Source organism: Ambystoma mexicanum, chromosome 3q (genome assembly GCF_040938575.1).
Source record: "Ambystoma mexicanum isolate Mex_15411 chromosome 3q, UKY_AmexF1_1, whole genome shotgun sequence".
NCBI classification, from domain to species: Eukaryota; Metazoa; Chordata; class Amphibia; order Caudata; family Ambystomatidae; genus Ambystoma; species Ambystoma mexicanum.
In genome coordinates, this window is record NC_090926.1 from 582,021,779 (window position 1) to 582,033,610 (window position 11,832).

Here is an 11,832-nt window from a genome sequence, read left to right on the forward strand (position 1 = left end):
TATTAAAAAAACCTAGTTCCTGTAATTGGATTGTCTATTCTGCCTAGTCTCTTCCTGTACTGTCTATTAGACAACAGTCTAAATATATTATCAGTCTGATGCCTTCCTGCCTTAGGTGAGCCACTACAGTCTGCATAAACTTCGTAAAGGCCCAGGGGGCTGATGCTAGACCGAATGGGAGGCATGTGAACTGCCATTTCTGGCCTCCCCACCAAAACCGTAGCCATTTCTGATCCTCCTGCGGTACTGGGATTGTCAGATATGCATCTTTAAGGTCTGTTCTGCCTAACTTGTCTTCCCTCTAACACGTCTCTTAGTAGATGGATTCCCTCCATCTTGAAGTGTCTGTATTCTTTGAATTTCGTTCATGCTCCTCATTTGATCAGTTTTTTTTTTTTGCCCTTGACTAAGAACCTATTGCTCACAAACCCGTTCAAGGAGTCGGACACCAGAGTGATGGGCTTTTTTCTTTTTTTTTCTCCTCTCTCCAAGCTCTATCTTTGTCTAGCACCCCTTTGTCTTCTCGTGTGAACCTTATGGGCCTCGGGGCTTCTGTTTGTACCGACCTTTCCCGAATTCTAGGTGGACAACATGTATTGTTTCTTCGACCCATGCAGCTCCCGATGACGCTCTCCACTGAGGAAAGGACTGTGCTGTTCGCCCCCAACCACCGGGGTCCCTGTTATCACCAGGTGTTTGTGTAAGTCTGTATTCTATCTCACCTGTATTTGTCACCTGGCCTCTGTTGCTGTCTCTCCAGGCTTTGCCTCTACCCCTCCCCCTTGACTGGAAGAAGGGGTTGGGCCGGCGCTCCTCTTGGTTTCTCCAGTTTTGAAGTTGGGCCTGTAAGAGGAGAAATCTGCTGGCCAAGCGACCCTCCCCCCCCCCCCCTTACCCCTTCTCCGCCAACGCTACCGAAAACCTTGTGGGCACAGACTTCAGCGATGCTTGCGCCTCATCTATTGCGGCGTAAGAATTTGCAAACTTTGCCATTTCTTTTATAAATGCATCCCCGAACAGTTTTTACTGCTGGAATTTGACACTGCCGTTGCTAGTTCGCTCATCTTGGGGTCTAGCTTGATGAGGATGAATCTCCTTCGTTCAGTTGTTAGGGCGTTGTTTGCATTGCTGAGCAGACGTATTGCTCTTTGCATCCAACCTACTAAGATCTCCGGGTCTACTTTTTGTTCCAATTGTCTAGGTTCCTATGCGATCTGCCATGTTCTCCCGCACCTGGGGCTTGCGTCATTTTGCCCGTAATTTGCTTCTGGCCTCTTCAGATGGGCAGCTACAGATTATCTTTTTAAAATATATAATTGTCAATCTTGCCAGGGGGGGGGGGGGGTGTGCAGGGCTCCCACTCCACCGACCTGGGATGTATGAACGAGTCTGGGTATAATACCTCACACGTTTCCACTCCCTCACCCCCCCTCTTCCCTCCTGTCTTTCTTTTCTTGGGCAGCCTTGCGCTTGTCAGGACAGCTTGGGGAGGATGTATCGTGCTCTTCTGAGCTTTCCTCAGACGTCTCATCCCATTCCTCCTCCTCTACATCCTCTGAATAGGACTAGTCATCTGTATGTCACGTGCCTCTCCTCTCCCATGACATCTCTCCTTTTTAACCTTCTTGCTTGGTGTGCCCAGGGTGGGGTGTTACTCTCTGGGGCTTCTCCCCTTTAAGGCCTCATCCCTTGGGAGAAAGTAATCTGGTCTTTCACCAAGCTCCTACCTTGTGATAATCTCCCCCCCCCCCCCCAACCCGCTCCCAGTACACACGGTACTGCTCAGCCTTTGTTGGACGCTGTCCACTGCCTGCTGGTATGGGGCTCCTCGTATTCTTAGCTGAGGCTGTGCATTGTAATGCCGGTGGGTTCTTTGCAGGGATCTGGGGCCTGCTCTCGTTTCACAGTTGCCACCAAGTGGGTCTGGGTAATCAATGTATCAGTTTAATCTGGGTGTGTACCGCTAATCGTGTTTAGCACTGTCTGTAGTGGCAGCTGCTGCCTCTTTGTAGGATATCCGGGGAAATCTTCTCCACCGACTTGTGCTTACTATTTTTATTGGCCACTAGGTGGCGTGCTTGAGATTTTCTGCAACACTTGGTATGCCAGGAGCAGTTAATGCTCTGTTGTGCCGCCACTTGTTCCCTGCTATTGTTCTGAGCTTGGTCGTCACACTGCTTGTTGCTCACGCAGCGTTGTGAAAACGTGCGTGGTGAAACGTACTACGACTGAGTGCCACAACCTCACAGGGTTCTGTCGCGCTTAGTGTAGTTTCCGCACAGCAGTGCCCCCTGTCTGATGAGGATGCTGCGCCTTCCAGAGCCCTAGGCCCGTCGCTCTTGAGAAATTCTGGCAGAAGGCCCACATGTGGGAGGACATCCTATCCATCAAGGCCTTATGTTTTTATGACAGCCCCCTACAGCCAAAGCCACAGCGACACATTACAGCACCAATATGGCAGTGTTGAACACTTCAACAGCAAACGGCTTAAACCTCGCACTAAACTGGGAGCTACCAGAATCCCAGGAGATATGAGGTGATCAATAATTATTTAGCATGAAGATCAATACCATCAGGATCCAAATCTGACCCTCCTACCTAAATCCTGCCAGTCCCCCTGGCGTTTCACCACTGGCAGTATGGCATGTTTTGGCAGTGGCCGTTTTGGTGCACCACTTTGTCTGCAGAGCCCCTTTCAGCGCAGCTAGGGTGGCACGAAAACCAATTTGGTGCCGGTCATTTGGCACAAGGGTCGTTTAGATGCGGCTGACATTGCAGCCTATGTTTAAACGGCCATTTGTGCCAAATGCAAATGTACCAGGGAATATTAATCTAATGTTCTCAGACCTTTTGTCTTATTGGAAACTGATGGTGCTGTTCCACAATCGCCAACTCCGGTTTGAATCTTGCATAGGGTTGGGCCTTTATCCCTGTAATTAACTGCATCCAAATTTGCATTGGATATTTCGCTATGGGGTAATTGTGTATTTCATGGTTTCCTTCCGCCTGTGAGACCTTCTGGGACAAAGATGGGGGTGAACAGTGGGCTTTTTACACAGGGATGACATAATTCTCAGTTTCTGGATGTTCATGTTGAAAGAGGGAAATTAACAGATCTTTTTTGGGGCTTTTGCAGCAACTTTAGCGGTCATTCATAAACCATGGCGTGATTACCCTGATGTGCCACCTGAACATGCTGTATTTATTGCATGTAAAGGACTAACGGGTAAGGCAGAACACATGAGGGATGGATGTTTTCAAACCCCCCCCTGGGAAAATCCAGGGGTAGTGGCTGAGCCCCCACTTGACGAGCAACCTACACGCCATTGATTACAGAGCCTGAGGAGCACCAGGCCAAGGATGTCTGAAGTTCCCCTGCCCTTTGTTCTGTCTGTCCCAATCTAACTGCCTTTGCTGGGCCTGCGAATCTGATGGAAGCGACTACTGTGTGCAATCCTAGCTAGCAGAATGCAAAGCTGATTCTACTGTCGGACAATCCAAGGCAGGGCATGCCAATGGGCAAGTGGCTCTTGATTGAACCACCCGAAACACACAGCTACCTGGTTTACCATCTGTACGAACTTTGGGATGCTAAGGTTCGTAAATGGATATCTAAGGCGGGAAAATGAGCTCTGCCAGTGACATTATTGCATTGCTTACATAAATCCATACTGGAAGGACTTCATACTGCTTTTCACACGTAAGAAGCCATGCCTTGACCTCGCCCTACTGCGGCATCGATAGCTGTCCATAAAGATTTTGAAATGAAAAAACCTTTCTTAGACGGGGGCCGCTTAAGGATTAGGCCACGACGAGATAACACATACACAGGAACACGAGGCTTCAACCAGCTATAGTACCGCTGCTCTTGTAATACTGCACCCATGGAGGGACAGGACGTGTGGTGTTTCAGACAACACTGTACAACTTCCTAATTGAGTTGGGTCATTCGGGGCACACATCCTGGGCAGCATGTATGTATTTACTCGGGTTGTAATGGCAATTTTGGGACATTTCAGACCAGTATGTGCCGAAACATATATTTTAAAATGTTTATTGTATTGCAGTGGTCTGCGCCAGAACATACTTGTGCCTAAAGGTCCTTGTGCCTTGTTGGTCGCAGCCAACTCAGTGTTCCGACATGTGACCTGCGGCTAAACATCCGCACCAAAACATTTTGCACCCAAATGACCACGCTTAAACCTCCTGCTCTGCATCCCTGGGCCTACTTCTCTCCCCTCTCGTCCAAGGACCTCTTGAGCACATTCATGCATGCCCTTGCTGCTTTTCTTAGGATAGGATGTCTCACTCAGTGAGGATATGTCCCCAAATATACAAATGGGGCTTATAAACCCACTCCTGGAAAAGTTTGCTCGGAAGATCGAGCAAACTACCAGCTGGTAAGCCTCCCAATTGTGAGCAAAGTTATTGAGAAGGTATTTACTAACCACCTACTTACATAAATTGAGCATCTCGGCCTGCTTCAGGATTGCCAATCTGGATTCTCCTCCAAATGCAGCAGTGTACAGCCACCATACATGTGGTCCACGCCCACCAGAATATCAATAAAGGGGACTTGTGGCAGCTAGTGTTCCTGGACCTCTCAGCTGACGGTCGACCATCACACACTGCTCCTCCTTTCTTGCACACAGGATGGGCTTCTCTGGCATGGTCAAGCGATGATTAACATACCAGTCCTCCTGGACTGTGGCTGTTTTGAGACACGTTGACCATCACCCCCTCATTGCACACAGGGTGGGCTTCTCTGGCTCTATTTTGAAATGGTTCACATCCACCCTATCTGGCAGATACCACACTGTCCAGATGGGCTGCCTCGGGTCTAAACACTGCCACATCACTGTCCCTCGCCTCCTTTTTCTCCCTGGTCATCTTTAACCTCTGAATGGAACCATTGGGCTCACTCCTACATGACTGCAACATCATGATACATCAGTATGCAGATAACACAATTGTACCGAAAGGACAAGGATTCATGAGCATCTTGCTTCATGATTTGCAACCATGTAACATGCTTGACATGACAAGTGCTTCTTTAAAGCTTTAACTCCCACCAAGACCAAATTCGTACACCTGGGCTGACCTTCAAAAGAAGGTACCCACTCAAAGGTGGCTGAACAAAATTCACTTGGACAGGTTCAATCTTCACCCATTCAGCAAAATACATAGGCTTCATTGTGTATTGCAATATCAAACCCTTCCTCACACTCCAAGAACTCTGACCTGTGGTGCAGGCCCTAGTGATCTTGGATATCAACAGGTGTAATGCCCTTCTTTTAGGGCTCACTGCTCACCTGTCCTTCAAAGCTACCCACCCTGCCGTGGGTCACCATCACTGGCTCTAGTAAACTTGACCACACCCACTTGCGCAAATTACACTTGCTCCCCTGACTAAGATCTGGTTCAAAATGTCATACTCCACCAACAAGGCAACCAATGCTGGCCTATTTGGCAGCCAAACTAAAAACATTGTGCAGCACACATTCCTCTTGCAGTAAGACCATCACCAGACTTGGAAACTCGACTGGTTTGCAAGGTGAAAACTAGGAAATAGTCCTTCGAGCCTATGCTCTGGTCCTCTGTGGCTCCATCATGGTGGCTGTCTGGACTACTCCAAGTCTCCTTCAGTTTCGGAAGGAACTGAACCACTTGGCTCTTCCAACAAGACCTTGCTATAACCTAGATTCTGGCTATATTGTGAACACCCCATCTTTTCATTGTACTGTGATAACTATTCCTAATGTTTAATTATTAAATTCTTGATGCTAGTGGTGGACCGACTCTGCTTCGAATAAGCGTTCAGCCAAACTTTTGTTGACAACCAGCTGTATGGCCAAATACTTACTAGAAACTGAAGTGCAGTCCGCTTTCTATGATTGGCTGTCCCTCTGTTTGATAGCTAGTCATAGAAAGCAGGGACAGGTATTGCCTTACTGGCAGCTGCAGCCTGCCTGAGGCCAAGGTAAGCCTCTTACCACCTCCGCTGCCCCTGTTAGGGGGATGCTGTGTCTTGCCCTGGAGGCCTCCTGCTTGTTAATGCAGCTGTGGGGGCTGCCAGGGCAAGACCCGGCGACCTCTGCAATTGTTGGTGTGGAGGGTTGCCAGGCCTAGCCCTGGTGCCCTCCCAGCACATTAAAACAAGAAGAAAAAGCAGCAGCAGGGGCTGCAAGGGCAAGACCTGCTGCCTGCCACAATTGTTGCTGGAGGGTCAAAGGGTCTTCCCCTTGCGGCCTCTTTGCACGTTAAAGATAATGCAGCCGCGGGCGTCACCAAGACACGGCAACCCCTGCAATTGTTACTGGATGGTTGCTGGTCCTACGCCAAACCCCTCCTCATTAAAAAGTGGCTATTTTTTGTTGGGGGAGGTCGCCAGACCATGTATTGGTGCCCCCATTCATTTACAACAAAAAAAGCAGCTGCGGGGGCTGTCAGGGAAAGACCTAATGATCCCTGCAGTAATTGCTGCAGGGGGTCCCCTGGCAGCCTCCCAAGTAGTTTGAAAAAAATACTTCATATGGGGCAAGGCCTGGCGACCCCTGTTGCAAAGAGTTTTAAAATGCAAAACAATATTTGGGTATTTGGGGGGGGGGGTGGAGGCCACCAGGACAAGGCCTAATGGCCCACCCGCACAGCCCCATGCTACGATTGGGTGGAAGTAACCAGCTCTTGCTCTCCGGAACCCAGTATTTTGTCTTTTAGAAGAATTTAAACCAGGGTTCACCAGTTTAAACCAAAACCAAGGGTAACGAGGGGGACTCTGGATGAGCCCACTTCAGGAAAAACAGCCATGCCTCATGTTAGGGCCAAAAACAAAACGGCTGTGAGTTGGGGGCCTCAAAAAGATGCATTATACTTTAGTGGCTACAATACTGATGCATTGGGCTACTAATGCAGTAAAAGTGGATAGAAGGACCCAGATTTATACCAGACTAAACCACAGCTACCATCAACGTATGGCACAACCCACTTTCAGGGTGAAAGATCCGTAGGACCAAAATGTGGTGCTAAAAAGCCTCACTGCTAGCCATATGGGCTATTGAGAGCAGTTCACCAGAGAAAAGGTTGCATTTTTAATCTGGTTTTGGAAGGATATTTGAACTGCGGATGGAAAATTGAAATGTACCACAGATGTAGGAGTTCTTTTGTTAATCTTGTGCACTAAACAAAATGCATAACGCTTATGGTCAAAAAATAAAAGTAAAACAAAATGAAGCTGCAAAAAGTGTGAGGAACCCTTAAAGTTGGGCTTTAGGGAGAATTCAATTTCTGAGGTTCTAACAGCCTCATTCTTCCAAAGCAGAGGAAACCTTGCACAACTTATTTTGTAAGAACATTTTACATTGAACGGTTTAGTGAATTCTATCTCCTGTTTTCATAACCTGTAGTAGTCTATCACACAGGAATAAGATATCCAAGGATACTATTGCTAGGTGGATATTGTGCCTCTCTAAATATTATGATCTGAAGGAGAGCAGTCTCTTCCAACAGAAAGGCTAAGGCAGTATCAATGGCTTTTCGTAGGCCCGTTCTCGTGTCTGAAATTTGCAAAGCTGCCACTCCTTACACTTAGTCCCTTCTCCCTTTCCATGGCAGCCATTCCAGAATGAAAAGGTTGTGTCGTGACTGGAGCGACCTGCCTGCTGTTGCATGCTTGGGATTACCTTACTGTAAGGCTCGGAATGTAACCAAAGATGAGATATTTACAGGTTTTTGCCACACAGGGTACTAATCCATGTATTCTCCCTCTAGGAAGGAGGCTTCATTTGGTCATGAAGTGCTTTGCACCCTGTGTGCTTGAAGTCTGGTCCAGTGTATCCTGCCTCACCAACCATACCTTCTCTCACTCCTCGTAACGGCCAAAGGTGGTGGTGTCGGGCACCTACTTTCTTCCTGCCTTACATCTCACGCTCCTGATGCCACACCCGCTCCTACCACTTTGAAATTTACACTCCACTATTGCTCTTCCTCGCTCTACCCACGTCCTTTCTATCTAGCACCCTCTTGTCCCCATCGGGCCACTCTTTGATCAACTCTGGCAGCTCCTTGATTCTCTCCCCATCACTTTCTCATCCTCTTAGGTGATAACTTTCCTTCTAACCTGCACAAAAATCTGACCACCTGCACAAAAATCTGACCAATCTTTTCTCAATGAACACGCTATTGATAACCTACCCACTCAGTCTGTGGGCAGTGGAGTAACTGCTGAAAATGTTGCGGGAAGGGCATGATCTAAAGGATGGTGCTGCCGCCAAATGAGTGGGACAAAATGGTGTGTTACAAAAGTTGGAGGGGACTAACTCACTTGTCCTCTCTCTTCCCCCTACCCCCACCCCCTTAAGTGATGCCAATGTCTGTGGGCAGCTCTCTTGACCTGTTCATCTACAACTCTCGCTCAGCAACTAACACTGTCACGCCATCTCTTTTGGACCTTTCCATTGTATCCACCATGATCTTTCCTCCTCCAACCTTTCCTCCCCACCTGCCGCTTCCATTGCCAAGAGAAAATGTAAACCCTCTGCTATTCCTCTGCCCTCTCGGACCTTCAACTCTCACTCCCCTGTTTAGAGCCTTCCTCCAATGACACTGCTTTCTCCACCTTCCAGTCCCAACTTCATAAGGACTCCTCTTCTCACTGCTAACTTTCATCCCTAAATCCTAGCATCCTCAACCTTTTGTCTCCCCATTCATGTCTCTGCACTGACATACAATGACTTGCGCAGAGGTATCGGACAGAAATGCAGAATGTGCATTTACTGCGCATTCTGCTGTTTACAAAATACTGACTCATGTTACACCAAAGAACGAGAGCAGGTCCCCCCGCTGGTTCCCTTGTTTGGTGTAATGGGCTCAGGGGGTGCAGGGACAATAAAGTGCAAAAGGGACCCTGCGATGGCAGCTCCAACCCATGTTAGTGGAAGGGAATTGATGCTGCAGGGATAGAGGGAGTCGGCGGCACAGAAAGAAGTGTGCCGCCGAAAGGGAAGTAGGGAGGCAAGGTGGAGGAGGATATGGGGATGTCAGCAAAATAGATCTGTGATCACTGCGCCTTGCTGTTTTTGTAATCTGCATTTCTTTGTCGACATTTTCGGTGGCACAGTGATCACATAGGTCCCTGTGCAGATGGAGGAGCTCCCACTCTCCTGAGGAACTGCACCTATACCCCTCTGCGCTTGACTCGCCCAAGTCATCTCTTGAAAATGCTAAATAGGATTTCTACTTTCTTCTCATTGGCACGCACTCAACCATCCTCGCTGACTCCAAGCCACCCTAAAATCACTCCTTACTCCTCCTAAACCCACAAGCATTACAGCTGGTGGCCTTGCTGAATACTTCTACAATCAGGGAAATCTCTCCTCTACCTCCCGCTACTTTCTTCACTCCGCCTATTAGACACCTTATCTCATACTTCAGTCATACCAACACCAAGGAAGTCCTTGCACTGCTGATGAAGGCTAAACCCACTTGTGCCCCATCAGATTCTCCTGTGCCTCAGCTTATCAAACCTATTTCCCCTTTAGTGGCTTCTGACCTACATGATCTCTTCAAACTGTCCTTTTACACTGTCTGCTTTCCCTCTTGTTTAAAAATGGCCATGGTCATCCCTCTCCTGAAAAAGCAAGGTGCTGATCCAAACCTTCCAGCCAAACTTCGACATGTATCACTTCTTCCTCACTACTCTAAGGTGTTGGAAAGAGTTGTATTCAACTGCCTTACTAACTTATTGACACAACTTTCGTGACCCCCCCTTCGAGCTGGCTTCTGCTCCAGTCACTCCACTGCTCTCATGAATGTGTCCAACTTTATTGCCTCTGCTAACCATTCCAATCTATCCTAATTGCTGCCTTTGATACCACTGATTACTCTGATCTCCTCCATACTCTACAAGCCTGGTATTCATGATCAAGCACTTGCCTGGATCGGGTCCTGCCTGTCAGTTCTCTTTCCTGAACATCGCCTTTCAACTCACTGCTCTTACTGTTGGTGTTCCGCAAGGCTTTGTCTTTGTTCCCCTCCTGGTCAAACTGTACACTTCTGCTCTTGAGGCACTTCTCATTTGGCTTCTCGTACCAACTCTTTGCTCACGATACCCAAATATTTTTCTCCTTTCCACAACTCTCCACTGACCTATCTACCAAAGTCTCTCTGCTATTAAATATGAGATGGCCTCTCACACTTATGTTGAAATTGGGTACCTTTCTTTCCTGCCAAATCCTTTTTTTTTTTTTTCCCCCTCTCTCCTGCCTATAAAGTTCTCACCTGGCGCTCTTCCCTACGCCTCTTCAGCTAGAAACCTTGTAATCTCTGACCCATCGCTCATATTCTCTACCTTCATCTCTGCAACTGTACCTTGCCTCAACCTCCTGAAAATCAGGCACTCCCTTACATTCAAAACCACACACATCTCCTAGCTGCTCTTGTCTTCTCTAGACTACTGTGCTAATATCCTCTTTGGTCTTCCAAACTATGCCTTCTGTCCCCTTGAGAAGATTACCTTTGCTGCCAAGTCTCTTTGAAAGCCCTCACTTCACCCCTACTTCCTTGTATCACCAGCAGGCTGGGTGGCTAACTATGCAAAAGGGTCAAATTCATATTTCTCCTACTAGTGCATAAATCCGTTCACAGTAAGGTACTGCCGAATCTATCGTCTTCGATCAACCCATACAAACCCTACTGCAGCCTTCACTTTACCTCCTGTTGTATTGTGCCTGTCTGAAGTGAGGTAGCTTGTGATGCCATGTGGAATGTTTGAGTGGATGATGGAATGTTCTGTGTAGTGGCAGTTACAGCTGGCCGGCCGGCCGGCCCTGGGTGATGGGAGCCGGTGTTGTCACAGCTAATGTCCTGTATGTCTTCATGTGGATCTGTAACTAAGATCCTGGAAATAAACTTAAATGAAGTGAACTTAAAGAGCCTGGAACTTTCTTTTTAACACCTCCTCCACCACCATTGTCGCACCTCGCCCACCCTGTGCTTCCATTTGCTTCCTCTCTTTAACAGTTGTTGCTACACTTACTTGGGACTCCCTCCCCTCTGCAATTTGAAATATGGACATCAATTAATTCAAAAGCGAACTGAAAGCCCACCTCTATGCTTCTGCATTACCCTCTTGACTCACGTGTACAGTCTTACTACCTGCACCTTCCCTCACCTCTAACCAGACCCTTCACTCCCTTTTTCCTCCATGCTCCCCACCAGACTCAAAATTAATAGTTTGAGATCACAGCTCATGCTTCACTGGCTAATCTGCCTACCCATTGACACGTCCTTGTCCTAAGTTTGTCCACCATATTGTTCCTAGTATATGTCCAATAGTCCCCCTTTGCATTTCAAGGTGGCTGGCGACACTAGGTAAACGGGTCGGCCGCTGCTCTGTAAGCCCTGCTATTTCTTACCGGCTTTCCCATCACCCTGAAGCAGCTGGCTGCTGCAGAATGTGACGGCTAGAGCACCAGCCCTACTTCAGCAAAGTCCCTGGGTGATACTGCTGTGTGCCGCCCAGGTTTACAAGGCATGTGGGCCTGTCGGTTATGGCCCAGCCATGGAGCTCTGGGTAAGGGAGGGCTGCCGATTAACCGCAGGAAACTGAGGCTGCCAGTACTGCGTTGAGCATTGACTGCCAATGAGGGGGAAGAACAGCTGACATAGTCTGGGTCGGGGGTGACTGGAGGAGCTGAGACAGCTGTCATTCCAGCGCAGCACCCTAGGTGGCCAGTTGGAGAGGAGGCTTGCCGAGGTCCCACTAATGGGGAAGAGCATCAGCCTGGCATACTGCGGCCCTGCAACAGTGTGGATTCCTCAGACAGGTGCAGCCAA